Below are 15,865 nucleotides of genomic sequence, written 5' to 3'. Positions count from 1 at the left end.
CCACCTTAACTGTCCACTGAGTTAAAGGTTTCTACCTACCCTCCCATCCTTCCCTGGACCAAGAAGGATTTGAGGCGCTTCCACAAGGGCAAACAACAAGTCATCGAGGCAATGACGGTGGTAGCTGGGGTGGGAGGGGAAATGGCAGGAAGAAATAAAAGGAAAGGTTGCAAAGTGGGGGTGACCGTTCTCTGGAAAGATCGTCTGGTGTTCATTTTTAGTTTGGGTAAACTTTTTGCCTAAACAAAAATAATGTCCACTGATTATAGCGGGTCTGATACTGTCCCTCAAATATCCATGTCGTGTCCCCCCGTCCCGTCCCCCGCCCACGCCAGAGCTTCCTGGATTCAGGGTGGGCCTTACACCCAATAGCTGGTGTCTTTATCGGAGAAAGCAGAGGGGGGGTGGGATTTGATACTCAGACACACAGGGAGAGGCCACGTGAAGACGGACGCAGAGACTGGGTGATGCGGCCACGAGCTGAGGACACTGCAGCCCCAGAAGCTGGAAGAAGCAGGAAGGGTCCCTCTCTAGAGCCTCTGGAGGGAGCATGGCCCTGTGACACCCTGAGCTTGGACTTCGGGCCTGCAGAATGTGAGAGAATCAATGTCTGGTTTGAGCCACGCAGTTTGCGGCCCTTTGTTACAGCAGTCTCAGGAAATTAAAAAAAAAAAAAAAGTCTCTAGATATGTGTCCCTCCAGCTGTGAGAGTTGGGACCTTGAGTGACAAGGGCTCCCCTCCCACCGCTGGACTGACTGGCTCTGGGCATTTGGGGGAGCACAGAGAAGGCACCCCAAACCCCCTTGAGATGCCTGCACCTGGCAGGGTTGATACGTCTGGGCTGTTTGCATGGGAGAAATGGTCTGCGGGTTCCCTGCCTCTGGGACTATATCCACGGGAACCACAGACATCTGGGATTAGGAACCAGTTACCCAGGGTTCCCAAGCTTTGGAACCCTCTGGAGGGGCCACTGCGGTCTGCCCGGGGCGGGGGCGGTGGGGGGGACTGTGGCAGCTGGCCTGGGTGTGGCCGGTTGCAGAGGCCCCTGGCGACTCCACCGGGCAGCCAGGGCGGGAGCCCCGGGTGAGGCTGGCCCGCACCCACAGGAAAGGGAGGCCCAGGCTTTCCATGGGTTCAATGCTCCCGGATGGCGCGGGTGGGGTAATGAGTCCGCATGTTTAACGATGGTAGGAAACAGAAATAGAAGACCACGTTCCCGCCTGCGGGGAACTTTCTGTTCCGCAGGAGGAAGGTAGAGTGAGGGGTTCTCAAGATGCATAAATAGATGCTCACAGTGTGTCACTTAAGTGCTACGTATCAACACACTTGTTTCTATAAAAGGCCACATAGTAAATATTTCAGTCTGTGTGGCAAAGGTTCAGCTCAGTAGCCGCCATAGACAACATGTCATGGGCGTGCTGTGTGCCAGTAAAACTTTATTTGCAACAACAGGCAGAGGGCCTGATTCCACCCCCTTGGCTGTAGTTTGCAGAACCCTGAGCTGGAAGAATGAACAGCCTCTGAGGTTAAGGAATGGCTGCTCCTCCAAAGGTTAAAAGAATTGCCCTCTGACCCTGCAGTTCCGCCCCTACGTATGTACCCAAGGGACATGAAAACACACGTCCACAAAGAAAAGCGTGCACTAATGTCCAAAGCAGCGTCATCCATAATAGGCAAAAACTGGACATGACCCAAATGTCCATCACTGGATGATGGATAAACAATGTGGTCTCTCCACACACGGGAACATAGCTCAGACACGAAAAGGGGTGAAGCCCTGACACTCGCTACCACGTGAATGGACCTTGAGAACACGATGCTCAGTGAGAGAAGCCAGACACAGAAGGACACACAGGGTGTGATTCCACTGATGGGAAACGTCCAGAACAGGCCGATCCACAGACATAGAAAGTGAATTCATAGTTGCCTGGGGCTGGGGAAGACTGAATGGGGTATAGGGTTATTTGGGGGGGGGTGATGAAAATATTCTGGAATTAGGTAGTGGCCATAATTGTACAACCTTATGAATGTACCAAAAACACTGAATTGCATATTTTAAATAGGTGAATTTTATGGTATGTGAATTATAGCTCAATCTTTTTTTTTTTTTTTTTTAAAAAGGAGTTAAGTACAAGCTTCCTACAGTAGACAGTGTCCAGGCCCAGGGCTTAAGGTTGGGTGAACCCTGGTGGGAAGCCCCAGCTGGATGATACCCCGAGTTCAGGCCAGGATGTGGGAGGTCAGAGCAGAGTGGATGGGGGTCCAGTGGCCAGAGCCAGGCAGGTGTGGTCCAAAATGGACGTGCATGCTGTGTGGAGAGTTTAGGCCTCTTCCTGGGGCCGAAGGAAGTTTCCACACAGGCAGTGATGGGTCCAGGGTGGAAGGAACAAAAGCAGGGCCTCACTATGACTTTCAAGGTCCCTCTCCATAAAAAAATACTGAACATACTTTACGACCACATTGGTGTAAAAATGGATACCATCCAGGCTGGATTAGTATATTCATGGTTTTCTTCTGATGTTAAACTAAAGCACTCTCGTGGGCTTCATGGATAAGCAGACCTGGAGACCAGGTGGAAACAGCCCAGATGAGAACCCTGAGGGGCGTGGACGGAGGATGTGATGGGGATGAAGAGGAATTTAAGTGGTTGGGAACGGGGGGAGGAATCGAGGACGATCTGAGGGTCGGGGGGCCCTCTGCACCCAAAATAAAGAGCGGGCTGTGGGGGAGGGAAGAGGCAGGCCTGAGACTGGGGAGATGGGGGTGTCTGCTCTGTAAGCAGCAGCAAGGCCAGCACCAGACACATCCTTCTTTCCGAGAAGTCACTGAAGCCAGAGGAGCGGAGCCTGGCCTTCGAGCAGGGCGCGTTCTCTGTGACCTGGCACTCGGCCCAGCCGGCCTCCGAGGCCCGCCGTCCAGCTTCTGAGAGCACGGGGGAGCCGCGGAGACAGGGGATCCTGGTGAGGAGGAGTTGGGCGCCAGCCCCTGCAGAATGTGTTTGGTTTGAGAGTGGGTGCTTTCCTGTGACCCTCTGTGGCCTTTCACTGTCCCCCTGCCCAGGCCCCACCGCCATCGCCTGACACTCGCTGAGCCTGAGCACTTCTCTCCAGATTCGGAGCAGACACTTGGAGGAAGCACACACCCTGGCGTGGGGTACATTGTGTCTCCCCCAATTCAGATGTGGCAGCCCTAACCCCAGGCCTCAGAATGCGACCTGATTTGGAGAGAGGGTTGTTGCAGGGGTAATTAGTGAAGATGGGGTCACACCAGAGCAGGGGGCGCCTAATCCAACATGACTGGTGTCCTTATGAGAGGGGACGCTTAGACACAAATACGCACACAAGGAGAAGGCCACGTGAAGACAGAGGCAGAGATCGGCTGAGGTGTGTACAGGCCGAGGGCGGCCGGCCACACCAGAAGCTGGGAGAGAGCCTAGGAGAGAGCCTGGGACAGACCCTCCCTCGCGTCCTCAGACGGAACCAGCCCTGCCGACACCTTGATCCTGGACTTCGGCCTCCAGGGCTGGGAGAGGATACACTTCTGTTGTGTGGAACTTTGTTACAGCCGCCCTGGGAACTCACTCACACCCCCGGCTGTTGGCTTGGTCTGACTCTGTGGGGAAGGGCTGGTGAAAAGAGACCAGAATTTGGGGCTCGGCAACCCCTGCCCCTGTGGCGGCCTCCCCTGAACCCTCGCCCGCCCACTGCTAAAGGTCTAAATGGAGGTTGTAAAGCAGAGCTGGCAACCCTTTCCTGTAAAGCCCCTGGAGCCAGTCCTGTCCCAGCCGCTCACTGCGCCCCGCAGCAGGAAAGCGGCCGGACAACGTGTAGATGGATGGGCCTGCCCGTGTGCCAACACAACTTTATTTACAAAACACACCGTCACCCTGGGCTGTGGTTTGCGACCCCTGGTCTGGAAGCTCCATCTGTTCAAGTTACATGTTGACGGTGATCCTGTCTGGAGATTTTCCCTGAGACACAATTCGCCTTTTCCATTAGCTGATCCGTGTCTCCTTTGGGGTCTTCTGTTTTGTCTTGTTTACATGTTGTCTTCGGTGGCTTCTGAGCTACAGTGGCCCGGGGGCTGGTTGTGACAGAGACCGTCTGGCCTCATGGCTGGAGACACCACCCGCCCCCCGTGCTTCCCAGGAGGAGCCCACCGATGCCGGTCCAGGGGGAGACCCTCCAAGCTCCAGGCAGAGGAGCAAGGGGCCCAGAGGGGAGGCCACCAGGCAGCGCCGCGCGAGTGGAGCCCAGCATTGGCCCTGGGTGACAGGAGAGTCCCGCATCCTTTCCGGGATGCCGCTCAGATGCGCAGAGTGAAGGGAAGGACCTGGGGACCAGCATCCACAGAGCTGGCCTGGGAACCACCCTCATGACGCAGGGCAGGCGCGGATGGTGGGTTTACCCATGCAGACACACACTCACCCACACACACACACACACACTCTCACACACAAACCCCGCATGCACATATACACACGCACACACACACATATATGCAACACACACAAAAACCCCACATACACATACACACATGCACACACACACTCACACACAAACCCCGCGTGCACATATACACACGCGCACATATATGCAACACACACACACATCCCACATACACATACACACATGCACACACATATGTACACACAAATACACAGACACATACGCAATACACATGCATACACATACACACACGTACACATACAAATATACGCATGCACATACACAACCCTCAAACACAGAAACAGATACCATACACACATACAAATATACATATACACATACAAATCCACATAAAAACACACAATAAAACACATATACACACATACAAATACATAGAGATACACATACACATATACATACACATCACACACAACACATACACAAATACACTCATATGTATATACAAATACACACACACAAACACAACTCATCAGTGGGAGAAACTGAAAAGCCTGGTAGAATCCAGTAAACACAGAATTAAGTCTAACTGTCTGACTAACTGGGGGATAATAATGTCTACAAAACAGATCGTAATTGTCCAAATTCTTGAAGAACAAGCACGTACGATGATGCATAGGTTTTTTTTTTAATATTTATTTATTTATTTTTGGCTGTGTTGGGTCTTTGTTGCTGCGCCTGGGCTTTCTCTAGTTGCGGCGAGCTAGAGGGTGGGTACTCTTCGTTGCAGTGCACAGGTTTCTCATGGCGGTGGCTTCTCTTGTTGCAGAGCACAGGCTCTAGGTGCACGGACTTCAGTGGTTGTGGCACGTGGGCTCAGTAGTTGTGGCTCACGGGTTTTGTTGCTCCGCAGCATGTGGGATCTTCCCGGACCAGGGCTGGAACCCATGTCCCTTGCATTGGCAGGCAGATTCTTAACCACTGCACCACCAGGGAAGTCCCATGTTTTGTTGATATGATACTAGATCAGGGTCACCCCCTTGGCCCTGCTGACACTGGGCCGGGTCCTCCTCTCTGGGGGGCTGTCCTGGGCCCTGTGGGGTGTGGAGCAGCCTCCCCAGCCCCACCCCCTTGATGGCAGGGGCATCCCAGGAGTGACAACCATGAATCCGTTTTCCATCTGTGTGGATTTGCCAGTTGTGGTCATTTCTGCTGTAGCTTTAAACCAGTACAGCTCCTGCCAAGGACCCAATTTGGCAGTTAAATACGGAAAGCCTGTTCTCCTTGAGGCAACATCATTCTGCAAAGCCTAAAACATGTGCTCCCTGCCTTTGCCAAGCAGTGGAATACTACGTGGCTGTGAAAAAGAACGAGGCAGGTCTCCAGGTACTGATGTGGAGAGTTCCTGTAGAGGATTACGTTGGGTGATAAAGGAGTGGACTTCCTCGATTGAATGGACACTGTGTGGGTCACAGCTCTGGGTGCCCCTCCACCACCAGTTATGTGCTGACGGAGGCCAGGCGTGTCAGAGGGACGTGACCCAAAGACACACACACCTTGTCTGGGCCCCGTGTCCTTGGCCACGCTTCTTCTCTGCTCTCTGCAGAGAAACATCTAAACACGGAATTGATCCTCACCTCCCATGGTGTTGTATCTCGAAGAAGCTGGAAAAACACTGCATGAACGTGACAGACCTTGGGGGGCAGAGACCAGAGACCGGCTGTTGAAAGAGGCTGAGGCCCCAAGTTCAGCCCCAGGAGCCGGGACAGCCCGAGATTGAAGATGCCTCATCTCACTTCCACGCCTGGGTCTTCCAGGAGCCGTCACACCTCTGTTGGGCAGAGTCCGGGTAAACCCACCTGGCTTCTCCCCACCCTGCCCCTACTGCGGTCCACTCACCACCTGTCTTGGATGCTCAATGTACCTGCACCTGGTCATCCCACCCTAAGCTCAACAGCATGGCCCACCATGGACATATGTTGGTGTCTGCCAAGCCGGAGCCTGAGCTTTCTCTCCAGGAAAGCCTGCTTTCTGTTTAAATTTTTTTTTTTTTTTTTTGCGGTATGTGGGCCTCTCACTGCTGTGGCCTCTCCCATTGCAGAGCACAGGCCCCGGACGCGCAGGTTCAGCGGCCATGGCTCACGGGCCTAGCCGCTCTGCGGCATGTGGGATCCTCCCGGACCGGAGCACAAACCCGTGTCCCCTGCATTGGCAGGCAGACTCTCAACCACTGCGCCACAAGGGAAGCCCCTTTCTGTTTAAATTTTAAAATTAATTCTATGAGGCCAGGGGCTCAAGCAAAGGCTCAGAGTTAGGAGTGTGCAGAGAGACGTGGGTGCTGGGGACGAAAGCAGCCCTCCTGCAGAGGGGCGCCTCAGAGGGCAGGTGCACTGTGAGACCTTCTGTTTTTTTTTTAACGGTGGTAAAATACACTTAACATAAAATTCACCATCTGCACTGTTTTTAAGTGTGCAGCTCAGTGGCATTAAGTACATTCACACTGTCGTGAAGCCATCACCACCATCATCTCCAAAACTTTCTCATCTTCCCAAAAGGAAACTCTGTCCCCATGAAACACTGACTCCCCAGCCTCTCCCCCAGCCCCTGGCCCCCACCATCTGCTTCCTGTCTCTGTGGATGTGACTCCTCCAGGACCTCCTGTGAGTGGAACCAGACAGTATTTGCCCTTCTGTGTCTGGCTTATTTCACTGAGCATCATGTCCTTGAGGTTCATCCAGGTCGTAGCAGGTGCCAGAATCTCCTTCCTTTTTTAAAAATGAATGAATGAATGAATGAACGAGTTTATTTATTTATTTATTTATTTATTTATTTATTTATTTATTTATGGCTGTGTTGGGTCTTCGTTGCTGCACGCAGGCTTTCTCTAGTTGCAGTGAGCAGGGGCTACCCTTCGTTGCGGTGCGCAGCCTTCTCATTGAGGTGGCTTCTCTTGCTGTGGGGCACGGGCTCTAGGCACGCAGGCCTCAGTAGTTGTGGCTAGTGGGCTCAGTAGTTGTGGCGCACAGGCTCAGTAGTTGTGGCTCACGGGCTTAGTTGCTCCGCGGCATGTGGGATCTTCCCGGACCAGGGCTTGAACCCATGTCCCCTGAAGTGGCAGGTGGATTCTTAACCACTGTGCCAGCAGGGAAGTCCTATGCTTAATTCCTTTTAAAAATTTTTATTTACTTTATTTAATTTATTATTATTATTAATTTTGGCCACACTGTGAAGCATGCAGGATCTTAGTTCCTTGACCAGGGATGGAATCCGTGCCCCCTGCAGTGGCGGCGCGGAGTCTTAACCACTGGACCACCAGGGAAGTCCCTGTATGCTTAATTCTTTAAGGAACCACCAGACTGTTCTCCACAGCGGCTGCCCTTTTCTCATTCCCATCAACAGTGAACGAGCGTTTCACTTTCTCCACATCGATACCTGTTCTAAGCCCCATTCTTATCTGAACCTCACTATCCTCATCTATTAAATGGGCTCATGGCTCCTCCCACAGGCCTGCTGGGTGATCCCATGAAAGACGCTATTTAGGGGACTTCCCTGGTGGTCCAGTGGTTAGCACTCTGTGTTTCCCATGCAGGGGGCCCAGGTTCGATCCCTGGTCAAGGAACTAGATCCTGCGTACTGCAACTAAGAGCCTGTGTGCTGCAACCAAGACCCAGCACAGCCAAATAAATAAATGAAAGAAAGAAAAGAAAGAAAAAAAGAAAAGAAAGAAAGAACGAAAGAAAGAAAAGAAAGAAAGAAAGTGTTTGGATGTTATGTTTTGTTTTGCTTTGGGGGGGACAACATTTGTCCCTGGGCTGTCGGGGAACCAGGGAAGAAACACTGGTTGGGTTGTTGTGCGTGTGTGCGCGCACATGCGCGTGTTTGCCGCCCCTGGGAATTCGTCTGGAGAGCTGCTGGGAGATGAACAGCCCAGGAGAAGGGACGCCGCCCTCATGCACGCACACACACGCAGACACTCAGATCCACGTCGAATGCACGCATGTTCCCAGAGCAGGGGTCGCGGGGCTGACGGCCACCGAGACTGAGTTTCCCAACCCATGGCGGGGCCGCCTCAGATGACGTGCAGATGTGCAGGCCGGGAGGGCCTGGGAGCCCAGCAATAAAAACAAACACGCCGGGGCTGCGTCCAGCAGCGAGCTCCGTCCCGGCCTGCACGTGGGGTGCTGGGAGTCTGCACGGGGTGGGGTTGGCCCCTTCCTGCTAGGCCACCGTGGCTCCCAGACACGTGCAGAGACCGGGGGTGGGGGGGACAGGGTCAGCAGCGTGGGAGGGGCAGGGGCTAAAAGCAGCTGCCAGCCAGCCTCAGACATCTGGAAATCAGGCGGCCTGGGCACTCCTTTTGTTCTGAGCTCACTGACTCTGCATACAGTCACCCGGGCCCCCCGTCACGTGTGCAAAGCTCTGCAGGCTCTGTGTTTCCTCTGCAGGCTCGCAGGCTGGGGCACCAGGGCAGCAGATTTGTTTTCTATGCTGAGCAACAAATCACCACCACCTAGTATCTCAGGGTTTGGGGGGTCAGGAGTCAGGGCACAGCTAAGCTGGGACTGGGCCCCTGAGGCTGTAATCCAGGTAGGGCTGGGGCTGTCATCTCATCAGAACCTCGACTGGGGAAGGGCCCACCTCCGAGCTCCCTCAGGCTGTTGCTACATCGGCCTCCCCGTAGCTGCAGGACCAGGGTCCCTGCTTTCGGCGCTCGGCTCCCACAGGCTGCCCTTGGGTCCTGGCCACGTGGGCCCCCTCCACACACCCTCTCATATGTGGCAATTGACCTCTTCGAGGCTGGCCAGGGAGGGTGTCGAGGGCAGCCTGCTGAATGGGAGTCTTACAGGACATAACCCACTCACGGCCGTGACGTCTGTCACCTCTGCCACCTTCTCCTGGTTAGAGGCAGTCACAGGTCTCACGCACACTCAGGGAGAGGGGATTATGCAAGGCCTGGTACCAGAAGGGGAGGGTGGAGATCACTGAATAAAGTCAGCACGTGCCTGAGACCATCCCCCTGGGCCCTGGAGCTGATAAAACACAGAGAGTAGGTTCAAGGTTGCCTGAGGCGGCTGTGCTAGGGCTCCGAGGGGGAGATGCCTGCCGGGTGGGCCCTAAAGCGGGGAGGGGCCTTCCAGCACTGGATCTGGCTGTTACACGTATTATATGTAACACACATATACACACACACGCATACATATATACACGTATGTAATATACTGTCTGCATGTGTTATATATTTATATGTATATATTATATACGTATGCATGCATATTATATATACTATATACTTATATTTATCAACAAATCAAAAAGGAGAAGTAGAGATTCTCACACAAAGTGTATGGTATTCATAAGCAGCAGTAGCAGATCACAGAGAAGATTTTAGAGATGAGGCTCTGAGACTCCCTGAGATTCAGCTGAAGGCAGAGCTGGGCCTGAGCCCCTCCCTAGCCCGGGACCCTCGGAGAAAAGCCGGTGCCAGAACTGGAGCGCCGAGGGCGGCCCCGTGGGGACTCGCCCCCGACTCGATTTCATAAAGAGATCTGTGTTTTTCTATTGGATTGGACCGTCACCTCAATTCTTTGTGGAACGAGGCAGAATATGAATAACTCAACAGAAACTGTGCTCGGGGCGTGGGTAACAGACTCCCATCCTGCAGGCCGAGGACTGCTCACTTGGTGAAGGGCAGCCCTGGCTTCTGTGCTCCAGGATCCAGGGGACCTGGATGCAGAAGCACCTGTTTGCTGTGCCTTCGGACCCCTTGGCACTGCTGAGCCGGGCCGGCTCCTTCTCTGTTGGGGACCCGTCCTGGGTTAGGGTGCCACGGGTTATGGAGCAGCATCCCTGTCCCCACCCCACCCCCCAGGAATCATCCGGCCCCGTGTCCACGGTGTTAGGTGTGGAAAGGGGTACAGCAAGGCCTGGAACCGCTGTCTGCTGCCTCCTGGGTCAGGGGTGTGGACCCAGCCTGACCTGACCCCCCTGCGTGGAAAACCACCAGCCCTGGCCGGCCGACAGCACTGCGAAGGGCCAGGAAATGGCTGGGAGGGACGGTGAAATGGACAAACATCCCGAGAATGCAAACCGCTCCTCTCCCCCAACCCTGGCCTGCATGGCCTGCCTACTCTGGAGGGACCCCTACTCCTGGGGTCCTGCCCCTTCCTGGACAGGTCCAGAGGCAGAGGCCCGGGAGGTGGCCGCCCGGATGCACCTGACACGTGTCACGTTAACCAAAGCAAAGGAGGCGGCTCCCAGGCCTCCCGCCCTCTGGGGCCTTGGGTCACGATCCTGCAGAGGGGCGGCCAGGTGGGCACCCAGAGCTCTGGCTGGTGACTCATCCTGGACCCCGCGGGGGCTGGTTCTGGGAGCCGGGCGCCCAGGGAGAAGGGAAAGTCACAGGGTGGACATGGGGCAGGAACCGGACAGTGGGGCTCAGGGCTGGGACCTGAGCACACGAGCGGTTCCGCTGGGGGTGTTGAAAGTGTTTGCCCGCAGGTCTGGAAGTGTCTGTGGTGACAAGAGGGGAGACGGGCATCTGGTCACCTCCTCAGGGACAGGCAAGGACAGGCCACCCATCTAAGGGGCCTCGCAGAACCAAGGAGAGAGGGCAAAGGATGCTTTTCTAGTCACCAAGCAAGCAAAGGACAGTCGTAAGTCCCAACTCCTTCAGTAACCGTGTGTGTGAGTTTCCTGGGGTGGCCATAACAAATACCACCTGTTAATGGCTTAAAGCCGCACATGCTGATTTTCTCATGGTTCTGGAGGTCAGAAGTCCTAAAATCCAGGCGTGGGCAGGGCTGGTCCTTCCAGAGGCTCCAGGGGAGCATCAGTTCCCGCCTTTTCCAGCTTCTAGAGGCGCCACATCCCTGGCTCGCGGCCCCTCCTGCATCCTCACAGCCAGCAGCGCAGCATCTCCCATCTCTCTCTGCCTCTGACCCTCCCGCCTCCCTCTTATAAGGACCCTGAGATGATGCTGGGCCCTCCCAGGGAATCCAGGGTCACCCCCATCTCAGGGCCCTTAACCCCACCTGCAAAGTCCCCTCTGCCCTGTGAGGTGACACGTCCACAGGTTCTGGTGGTAAGGACGTGGATGTCTTTGGGGACCATTATTCTCCTGGCCACACACACTGTTCTAAAAGAATTTTTTAAAAACGATCGCCCATGTTTAAATCAAGCCGTTTTAATAACTGGTGTGGTTTGCAGGGAGGCTGGGTGGTGGTGGTGTGCTCCTCAGACCTCTGGGCAGCCTGGGGTCCCAGGATGTGCTAACGCCGACTGGCCCTGTGGGCCCAGGCCCTGGAGTCCATCACTACCTGTCCTGGCTTGCTGAGCTGTAATGCTCCTGCTCCTTATATGTTCTCATGGGTGAGGACTGGGTTATGGGTTGAATTGAGTCCCCCCCCAAATTCCTATGTTGAATCCTAACCCCCAATGTGATGGTATCAGGAGGTGGGGCATTTGGGAGGTGCCTAGGTTATGAGGGTGGGGCCCTCATGAATGAGAGTAGTGCCCTTATAAAGGGACTCTGGAGAGTGCCCTGCCCCTTCTGCTACATGAGGACACAGCGAGAATCCGGCTGACTGTGAACCAGGAATCAGCTCTCAAGAGACGTGGAATCTGCCGGTGCTTTGATCTTGGACTTTCTAGCCTCCAGTACCATGAGGAATAAACGCTGCTGTGCATAAGCCCCCAGTCTCTGGCACTCAGTTACAGCAGCCTGATTGGACTAAGACACTTGGAAGTAGGGTCAATGCAGGTGTAATTATTCAGGGTGAAGTCACACTGGAGTAGGGTGGGCCTAATCCAATATGAATGGTGTCCTATAAAAGGGGACACCTGGGCACAGACTCGCACACAGGGAGAGGCCATGTGACAACGGTGGCAGAGATGGGGTGACGCTTCTATAAACCAACAGATGCCATGGACTGCCGGCACCCCCGGAAGCTGGGAGAGCACAGAACAGTCCCTCCCTCAGAAGGAGCCACCCTGCCGACACAGAACAGTCCCTCCCTCAGAAGGAGCCACCCTGCCGACACTCTGACCTTGGACACTCAGCCTCCAGCACTGCGGGGGACAAATCCCTGCAGTTTAAGCCCCCAGGTTTCTGGTGCAGAGCTAGGCGGCCCCAGGAAGCTCAGCAAGTATCATCCTCAGAGCTGGCGAGAACCATGAGGCAGGAGAGAGAACACGATTTCGATTCTATAAACGAGGAATCTCAAACAGAGAGAACTTTCCAAGTTGCTCATCCCCACGGCACTCGGAGGGTGGGGGGCATGCTCCCGGCTTAGGTGACTCCACCTTCTCTTGAACTCCCCTTTCCCGTCCCAGGCCCACCCACAGGCCTGCTGATGGCCTCTAGGCTGCCCTTCTTTCAAACTCAGTTCAGCTGCCTCCTCTGGGAAGCCTTCCTGGCCTTGCTCTCCCCTGGGCACTCTGCCTGAGGGCCATTTCCTCTTCAGCCACGCTGCTACGCTACATCAGGACTTTAAGCAATCTTTGCATCCCCAGCACCTGGTCCCGAGCAGACACCCAATAAACGTCTGACAAGCTATGTAGGGAGCCATGGGAGGGACATGTCAGGGAGATCAGGGCCCAAGCACCGAAGCTGATGCTACCCGCCCCGCCCCGCCCTGCCCCGCCCCCAACCCAGGTCCTCATGACCTCTGCCCCATCTGCACAGCAGAGCCCTCGCTGGCCCACATGTCCCTCCTCAGTTCTTTTTTTTTTTTATTGGCTGCACCGCGCGTGGCACGTAGGATCCTAGTTCCCCAACCAGGAATCGAACCCGTGCCCCCTGCAGTGGAAGCACGGAGTCCTAACCACTGGACCACCAGGGAAGTCCCCCTCCCCAGTTCTTGAGGGCCCATCTTTCTTCTCCCCTCTTTAGCCCCATATCAGGCTGTGAGGAAGATCTGACATGAAACTTGCAGAACACTCTCTGCGGTCCCCGCGTCAGAAGTACTTTCTTGAGCAATCCCAGCCTGACGAGTCATTAATCTGTGGTTTGGCCCCTCCCTGCCCGCAACGGAGTTTGTCCTAAGGACAGAAAGTCCCCAATAATGAGGCTAGAAAAAAAAAACAACAAAAAAAGGACGGTCTAGGTGACAGAAGGATGGGGATGGGGCGGCCTGGATGCCAGGTGTCAATTTCCTCACTTGCAAATTGCCCAGGAGGGCTCCCAGGAGGGATCAGCGGAGTTCCCAAACAGCAGGAGGGTGAGAACTGGCCCCGTGCTCATCTCTGGCGTCCTGAATAGGCAGCAGTGTCACACCTGCAGCCAAATCCCTGAGCAGTGTGACTGCAGCCTGGATGCCGGCTGCACCGAGGGCTTTGTGCCTTGCCCTGCAGGGATGGAGTTTCCTGCTCCGCGTTTTCGGGGCACCGTCCTTTCTCCTTCAGGGGGGCGACCAGAAGACACCCCCCCACCCCCAAGTGCCTGGCAAGATCCCACTCACTCCTCCTCACTTAACAGATGTTGGCTCAGATGGATGAAGTTGGTTCATGGCCAGCACAACTTCGTGGGGTAAAATCCTGAGGTTTTTCACACGATCATGTGTGGCTGTTTGTTCGACACAGGCTAGGGGAACAGCGAATGTTTAGGGGGGATGGGAAGGTGTGGGAACAGTTTGTGGAGGGCCTGGCGTGTGGCCTGTGCCCTGCTGGGCCTCTGATGTTTGTTCCCATAACTCTCCTTAACGCAGGACGTGGCATGTTCCTATGAGACCTGCCCCCCGTCTCTGGCTGAGATTAGGAGTTTGGTCTATGGGATTCCTAATTCCCCACAACAAAATGAAAAGGCAAAATGGGATATATTTTGTCACAGGTATGATGTCCTTAATATATAAAGATTTCCAACAAATCAATGAGAGATGAACAAGCCAACTTAATGAATGTGGGATCATGGATAGGATGGACAATGGGAAAATTTCATTCATGGAAAAACCGCTGAAATTCGAATCAGTTCCATGCTTTAGTCAGTAGGACTGCAGCAAGACTGATTTCTCAGCTTTGATCAATGTTCTGTGATTATGGAAGAGACATGGACCAAGGGAAGCTGGGTGAAGGGTATTAGGGAATTCTGTACTGTTTCTGCACCTCTTCTCTAAGTTGCCAATGACCTTAAAACCTTCCAAATGAACTGTTAACAATGGACACAGATAATCCGCCAAAAGCATTACTATTACAATGACCATTATGAAACAGTTAAAACTGTCGCCATCAAAAAATTATAGGCAATACAATGAAATGTTACTTTTGGCCTTTGATCCAAGGAGGCGGACAAGCCGGGGCACCTGGATGCAATGGGGGGGTCTGGGATGGGATGGCTGTGAAAGATGACATGGGGACAGTGACAGAATTTGACAGTGACAGAATTTGACCGTGGCTTAGATGAGACCCGTGTCACTGTGAAATTTCCAGATTTTGATAACAGTCCTGTGGTTCCATAAGAGAATGTCCTTGTTTTTAGTACAGATACACTGACGGATTTAAGGGTTAAGGGGCGTGATGTCTCCAACTTAGCCCCAAATGGCTCAGAAAAATTGATTTGCATACATGTATAACTACATATATATACCACTGTATGTGTATGGATAACCATATAACTATACGTACCACAGTTTACATCCTATAACTGTGTATGTACATATATGCACACACACACCTATCTACGTATGATGTATACATACACAGGTCTACATACACGTACACACACAGGGAGAGAAAGAGAATTATAAATAGAATAATAAAGCAGACGTACGCAGTCGGCAAACATGGATATCAAGGGTACAAGGAGTTCCTTGTCCTATTCTTACAACTTCTTGGTAAATTTGAAACTATGCTGAAAACAAACCGGTTAGAAAAAGACAGCCTGGAGGGTATTTTAACAGTGGTGAACTTCTGCTAATTTTAAATTAGCAAGTTTAAATTTCAATTGGGGTATGTTCACACACATCCAATTCACCTTCTTAAAGTGCACAGTTCAGTGACTCTCAGTATCTCTCTTTTTCTGTAAACCTTTGTGTGTTTTCTAAAAAAAATTTTAAACAATGAACAAGTATCACTTTCATAGATAGTGGGGGAAAAGCTACTTTAAAATACCCGACCTTTCACCACTTTACAAACTGTGGACCACGTGTTGGTTGGGCCTGGTGTCCTGGGACACGGTGACGGCAATGAGAGGGACCTGGGGGGCACAGCCTGCACCCTGTGCCACCCCCGTTGGTGCATAAGCCATGGCTTCACGCTTCCCACAGTCCAGAGCACCTTGCCAGCTCCCTGCCGAGCCTCCTATCTGCTCAGCAGGCCCCTAAATTCAGAGCAAGGGCCTCATGGGGAGGTGCCTGGGGTGACGTGTGTGGCCGGGAAGCTGTGAGCTGGGGCGCCAGGTCCGTGAGCCAAGACAGAGGACGGGGCAGGCGGGAAGGACACACAGACCCTGGAGCCGGGTTTTTGC

At 53.6% G+C, this 15,865-nt stretch overlaps 1 protein-coding gene across 1 annotated transcript in view; it reads right to left on the bottom strand.

The window, feature by feature from the left end:
- Window positions 1–15,865, bottom strand: part of GNG7 (G protein subunit gamma 7) — a 157,546-nt gene that overhangs the window by 42,495 nt on the left and 99,186 nt on the right. The gene's annotated exons all lie outside the window — the stretch shown is intronic.

This window comes from Mesoplodon mirus, assembly GCF_964341445.2.
Source record: "Mesoplodon mirus genome assembly, chromosome: 5".
NCBI classification, from domain to species: Eukaryota; Metazoa; Chordata; class Mammalia; order Artiodactyla; family Ziphiidae; genus Mesoplodon; species Mesoplodon mirus.
Note: the sequence above shows the minus strand (reverse complement) of the source record. Positions and strands in the feature narration are given on the sequence as shown.